This window comes from Gavialis gangeticus, unplaced genomic scaffold (assembly GCF_001723915.1).
Source record: "Gavialis gangeticus isolate Ggan-Ray unplaced genomic scaffold, GavGan_comp1, whole genome shotgun sequence".
Lineage (NCBI taxonomy): Eukaryota > Metazoa > Chordata > Crocodylia > Gavialidae > Gavialis > Gavialis gangeticus.
The window spans coordinates 4,503,931-4,511,161 of NW_017729034.1; the positions used below are offsets into that span (position 1 = coordinate 4,503,931).

Below are 7,231 nucleotides of genomic sequence, written 5' to 3' on the forward strand. Positions count from 1 at the left end.
CAAATCCAAAGTGAATACTAGCCGCTTTGCACAGGCCTATTTTCTAATACAGTGTTTGTTGCCCCTGGCTCAACTGCCTCTCCTTGCTGCTGCATACTGCATAGATATTTCATACCCCAGAACCAGAACAATGTTAAAATGGCTGATAATCTAAATGCATATGACATACGGTCCCCACTATAGCTGTTGATGCAGAAAGGGTTAACACAGGTGCACGCATTTCCAGCCCTTGAGCATCATTAACATTTTGTATCAATACCGCAAAGTTCTGTGGTGAGAATAATAGGATTGGTCCATGGCTGCTCTGAACTGCCCTTGTTGGATAAATACATAATACATGATGGCAAAGGTCTGGTAGGGACTTTAATCAATTCCCTTTCTCAGGAACATAAATGTTACATCAGATGTAAGCCATGTTACCTGCCCTGGGGGCCTGTAGTCCCTTTACTGCATAGGCCTGACATGGGCACGAACATGAAAGAGAGCTAGGCCTGTACATGGTAGACTCTTACCAGTTTGTAGTACAGTTTGTAGTAGTGGAGTAATTATAGGTTTAGGACATCTTATGACAAAAGAAAAATGGAAAAGAAAAGAAATATGGGGATATGGTCAGCATGATGGATTGCCTCAAATACCTCTGCACGCAAGCTGGCAATGCCACACCACCTTGGACAGTAATTGCATCATATCTCAGGCTCTGCTTTCTTCCCATGGGGAAGGAAAAGAAGGTGCTATTTTTCCTACAGCCACCTAACAAAATAAGAGTTGACATTAAAACTGAGAGCCATATATTCTCCCCCCACCCCACTTCCCGATATCAACCAGACAAAGCTTTTTGAGGGGCAAGGATGTTTCTGCATGTGCCTGAAGAAATTAAGAATTTCTGCTCATTCTACTATGTAAAAATATTCAGAATCAAACAAAAAACAGCTGTGAATAAACTGGCAAAAGTAAAGTCTTTCACTAATTTAAAAAAGGACTATTCTTCTTGTGGCATGTTTCAGGAAGCAATTTTACAGTCATTTCTTTTACCACTGAACAAGGTATTGGATGTGGATTTACAAGGCTTGATCTACATACAGTATTTCTCCTGGGAGAACTCAAGTTCTACTGGCAAAACCTTGACTGTCTTTAACTTCATAACTCCTCTGGGGTGGCAGAATCCCCCCTCTCCTGATTATCTGACAGCAGAGTTACACTGTCTATGCTGAGTAGAGTGACTTCTGCTGCCCTGTACACATGCCTGATTCTCCCATATCTTCTGTTAGCTTTAGTGGCCCCTTCATCAGCGACTGCTTTTCAGGGTGCATGCCATGCTCTGGGTGTGCAGCTACTGTAGTGGAGCTGTGTGGCACACCAGAAGCACAGGTCTATCCCTGTGCTCTGACAGCTTGGACATAGCAGCTGGGACCTCCACCAGTTGAACACGTAAGCATGGACAAGGCCCTAGACTAACATGAAGAATACCCCAAGACTAGGGATGTTTGGATCTGGAATTTTAGGTCCTAATTTGCAGGTGCCCAAAAACTTGGAATTTCCACTTTAAGACATTATGGACCTCATGATCAGGTGTGATTTGATGAAATCACCGGAAACTGAATCATCTCAATACTTCTGAAAATCTGTTCTGTGGGGTCTCAAAAGTTGGGCATCCAAAACCAAGGGGCACAAAATGTTAGCGGACACTTTAGAAAATGTTTGCTTTAGTTCCAGCCCATCTCAAACGATCTATTAGTACTGCAATGCATCGGCAGTGCTAAGCTTCCTTGTATACAGCAATAAAAACTCTTACTACTTTAGTGACTCCATTGATTTTACACAATCAATGTGTGTTATGAAACAGGAGGAACATGTAAACTTTTTAAATTAAACTTACTAGAAACTTGGCAAAATGAAGAAAAAGGCATGAGAATTCTACTTTTCTTTCTGATCTAGATGTTAAGAAACAAGTCCCTGAATTAAAGCAGTATTTTTTCAGTGAAAAAAACCACTGAGTTGACAACTTATACACCAACAGCCAAGCAGAAGTGAATCAAACAGCCAAGAAAAAACCCAGGCAGAACATGGTTTTGCAAAGGAAACCAATGATAGATTTTTAACTCTAGCACTGTTGGGACCACAAACAGTAAGCATATTATTACATATACCAAAGTTAAGTGAGAACAATGTTAACACCAGGTTGGATGCACTGGTATTAATATAAATGGTACTGGTTCACACAATGCTGCCAGTCCTACTGTGGTATGGGTTCCAGATTAGGGGGTTGCAGCCCAATAAGTACAGGTCAAAAAACCTAGTGGAAAGGTTTTCTATACCTGAGGCAGCCCTACACTGTGTTTTGTGCTGACTGAGAGCTTGAAAGGCATATTACCCACTAGGGCAGGCTGTACCCATACCTTACAGGAATGTTCCAGCCACTGCTCCCCTAACTTCATCCAGAAATACACACATTCATTCTGCAGGTGTTTCCAATTCTTCCCATCACACCACAGCACTGGATTATTCTGAGACCCACAGACTGATGCTGCCCAGAAGCCTGGGCAGACAGCTGGGTTAGAAGACTAATACATGCTTATAAGGGAGCGTGACAGCCAGAAGGACCCATAAAACACTTCACAGGGGGGCTCCAGCTCTCCTTGAATGAACTCCAAATAAAATACATGAATCATGTCATGGAGAGGTCTAAAATGCCAGGTACTTACATGAGAGACTGGAGAGGTACCTTCAGGAGAAGACCGCAAATTGATCTCAAGGATCTGAAAAGGAGTAAAGAGAAAAAACAACATGAAGAAATAAAGCAGCTATAAGCGAGCCAAATGATATCAAGTTAAAAAGAAGGGACAAGAGCCTCCAGTGATTCCTATAGGAAAGAAAAGACTTTTCACTTTATGGACCTTGCAAGCTCCCAAATTACCTGAGAGAAGGTACTGGATATCTCAGGGAACTGGAAAATGGGAAAAGGAGCCTTTCTGCCTACGATGTCAGTTTGAATCCAACCCAAGCTGGCAGAGACTAAATGGTGTTACCATTTGGTGCTGTTCAGTTGCTTATGTGACATAAGTTGCAGTCTCTGTGGAAAGGTGTCCTTGTTACAAAACCTACCATTGTAATCAGCACTAACCGGCCTTCTGGTTAGTGTTCTCGACAGAAAGGCTAAGGATTAAATTGGCCAAAGAAACATGACTTCCTGTCTTGGATGCAGATGTAGTTCTTTCAGGTTCCACGCATGCTATGGGGACTTGGTGGGAAGGAATTTTGTTCTCGAGCTGCTAGGTCTGTCACTAAACTGTGGCATACAAGTCCCTTCTTTAAGATCAGAATCTTTGGGCTCTAGGACTGACTAGTTATGTATATACTCAGGGAAAACTATAGCCTCCTGGTAGTTGAATGTTTTAGCTGTCAAGAGACACTGTGTATAAGAGCATCATTTTGACACTGTAATGTCCGGTTATTTTCACAGCAGAGGTACAGGAAATAAAGAAGAACTCCTGAGAAGGTTACCAAGCATGCTAATAACTACTCATGAGTAACTGTATATATAGATGCCATGTCCCTACTGTAGTGCACTACCTTATGGAAACTGTAGTTTGGAAGACTAATGTACCCATTTTCTCATCATCTCATTCCTTTAAATGGAAGGTTTGCAGAGCAGAGAAGTCAAATGAATTTTAAATTTAAATTAATGGTGCCATGTAAAGGAAGAAGAGGTCTTTGGAAAGAGATCTTTCTGCTGTCAGCAGAAGTAGCAATGTTTATTTAGCAATTATTAGTCAACAAAGGATTTTACAGAACTGGATGGTCTACTATTACAGAGCCATGTCCTGAGACATTGTTCCAAGGAGATCTTTACTCCTGTATTCCTGAATGTATTTCAAGCTCTATATTCAGGAATAAGAAGCATGACAGGGATGAAAAAGGGGTGAAAGGCTGATGTTAAGAGGGAAGATGCAGAAGTCCGGTGTGTAGCAAATTGTGGGCCTAGGAAACTAGAATAAGAATGGGTATGAATGCGTGGAAGTATGCATGCACATATTTGAGCATGTGGCCAAAAAGGCAGGTAACTGAGAAAGTGAAAAGGAATAGGCACAGAGAATTCCAGGAAACAAAACATTCAGAAAAACAATGGACCAGCCAACAGGCTGTAGACAACTTCTGCAGGGTCAGCTACCCAAGGAAGAGCTACAGGAGGCCTTATTTAGTAGGATTCTCCTCTGTATGCATCAGAGATGCCAACCACTGTCACATGTAAGAAGAACTTGGCGATAACAGACAGCAGACAGAAAGGCTGAAGAGCCCCAGATTCACAAACCAGCTAGGGGTATGTGAATCTCAGGGCTTCTGTCATTTTTAAAGACTTCTAATTGTCAAGAGCTTTAATAGTAAAGTATCTGTGGGTAAGCAACTCTTTGGCTATGCCTGTGTTTCTTGCTTTGCAACCAAGCTGTCCCTCAAGGGTTTAAAGGAAAAGCCCAGAGGGCCTCCAGTCTAGGGGAAGCTGTGAGAGTATATGTGTGTATGTTCGTGCCTTGGAGGGTTGGCAGGTGTGAGACAACAGTTAGGAGGTGTGAGACACTGGTTTTAGAGTCTATGGCAACTGGATAGTAGCACACCGCTTCCTAAGGGAAGGGTCTTGGACAAGAGGCAAGAGCTGAGAACATGCCCCAGTGCCCCAAAGCTAGAAACAGACTAGACTCTTCCCAGACCCAGATGACTTGGAAGTAAAGAAGACCCAGCAGCTCAGTCTACTTGCAACACAGGAGTGAACTTGGGGTACTGGGTCAGCCTGCGACAAGCACTCCATTAGGATGGTTTGCGGGACCCTTAAAAATGTAATCAATAGGTCCAGCCTGTCCAGTACCCTCCATTTTATAAGACTCCCCTTCCCAGGCCTTTTCCACCAGTTCCACATCTCAGCCCTCCCACATCCCCTGCAACTTGTTCCAGGATGCCTGTTCCACACCTCTCAGCATAATCTGGCTTAATCCTCCCTGCCCACTTTTATCCCAGCTTCCCTCTTTGCTATGCCCTTGGGATGCAGCTTCTCACCATTCTCCATTCCAGTCCGGAGAAGTTTCCTCCCCTTTGCTGGAGGGAGTGAGGTCATTGAGGGTGCACAGAAGAGACAGCTTCCCTGCTCCTGGTTTCTATGTTTAGTACCACAACATCCTCAAGAAGCTGAGAGCAGTTGTTGTAGGCATGACCTGTTCAGGCCCTCCCTCTCTTGGATGGAGCATGCGTATAGTACGCAGAATCATTGTGGAATATAGTTGCCAAAGTCTAACAAGCCTTGAATGGGCATGTGCAAACTAAGATTTTCCCAAACTGGTCAAATTTAGTTTTCTGATGGAGTGGGCAGGGGGAAGCATAAAATACAAACCCCCTAATACCAGAATGACTTTCAAATTTCAAACTCCTGCTGCAGAACATAGAGAACCTAGAACTTTTCAGTGAAATGATTGCCGGAATCTTGCAACATGGTAATTTCTTTAACAATGTGTTTTTTTCTTTTTTCTGAGCTTGGTTTTCAGAACTGTTTGGGCTGAAATTTTCCATGAGGAAGAAGCGGAATAAACTGGAAGCAGGCACCAAATGGTTAAAATTTGACTAATTTATAAGCATCTGAAATATGGATATAACAATGGGAAGCATCAGACAGCCTTAGCTACTGCTATAGCTATACCTGGCTATCTGCACTGCCTGTAACAATTACTTTAATTCCTGAAGATTCCAGAAGTCCTTTACAGACTATTGTCCCAGTCCTCTGAGATGCTCCTGACTTATATGGGAGGAAGGTGCTTTCAGCATTTGACAAGAAGCATTTATACCTTTGCAGAACTGGGCCATAGAAAAGGTTCTGAAAAATCATATTGAGGTTACTCAGCTCTGAGATGAAACTTAGCAGCTGTTAGGTAGTGCTGGTACACAGCAATGCTATGAAGAATCCAGTTGGAGGAAGAATACCATCACATCCAGGGAAAACTGGAGGGAACTTTTAGACAGGCACAATGTAATTATTCAATTTGAAATTTGGCAAATGAGCAGGGCTAACACTCTGCCAAAAGCACCATAAATGTTTTAATGATCACAAATGGATCAGACACTTGATTCTAAGTTGTGTCCAAAAGACAAAGTATAAAAATAAGGCTTTCCATTTGTGGCATCTAAAAAACAGGATGTATCTGAGGAAACTGTGATTCACTCCATGTAACGATAAGTACAGAAGACGTATGCTAGAGAGAAGGGGAGGGGGGCAAATTCTGTTCTCTTACATCTGGTACAATGTTCCTGACTTCACTCAGATTAAGAGCAGAATATGAACCATTCAAATGCTAGGGTGTAACTTTTTATCATATGGCACTATGCGTCACTGGAGACGCACTTAACCTAATTACATTACATTAATACAGCAGAGTTCTCCAAGACACGCTATTATATAACATATACAAAATCTATGAAAACTGACCATTTTTCCAGTACTCCATGCTGTAAATGGAATAATCCTCTGACTCATATGCCACTCTTAGCCTTCTCTTTTTATGTCATTTGTTTTCAACACAAATATTACTGCATTTGATAGGTGTGGGCAAGATGATCCAATTGATCTTTTCCACTTTCAGTTTACTAAATAATTTCCAAGAAAAGATCACTACTACTTTGAGCTGAATTCCACTTTATAGGAATCCCCATCCTTAGAGGTGTATGTGAATTTTCTACCAGGGCTTGGGGGCAGGGGTGTGGAACTGACTCCTAACCCAGGCAGGAATCACATAACAACAGTACAAACCATGCACCTGTATGGCTACAGGCCCCTGTTGCATTATGATTATATTTTAGCATGGCCGCCTGGTCAAGAATAGGAGCACCAAACTGAACCTTTGGTACAAGGCCTCCAAAAGGCAAACCCTGATGTTGACTCCTGGATTTGGCTCAACACTCCAATGCTTCCATGGTTACCATTTATAGTACGTCTATACTTCCTCTAAGACCACTGAAAAGGGGTAAGCCCCACCACTTTGTTCCTACTCTGTACACACTGCAAACTGGAAAAATGGCATGTGACTATGGTTGGGATGGTATCAGGATGTGCCCAGCACTGTTTTGCTGAGGACACTTGAGACTGAGACCCTGAAAGCATCCCTGGGCATGCTTCAAAAAGCAACCACAGGGCATATTTCTTCAGGTGAAGCAGGATTGAATAGCTAGGTATTATTTCTCAGCAATGATCTTGGGA

General features: G+C 42.5%; 1 long non-coding RNA gene across 1 annotated transcript in view; it reads right to left on the reverse strand.

The window, feature by feature from the left end:
* Positions 1-7,231, reverse strand: part of LOC109304598 — a 589,090-nt gene that overhangs the window by 57,530 nt on the left and 524,329 nt on the right. Inside the window, exon 6 of the long non-coding RNA XR_002099429.1 lies at positions 2,703-2,756. This is a non-coding gene — a long non-coding RNA (uncharacterized LOC109304598). The remainder of the gene's footprint in view (positions 1-2,702; positions 2,757-7,231) is intronic.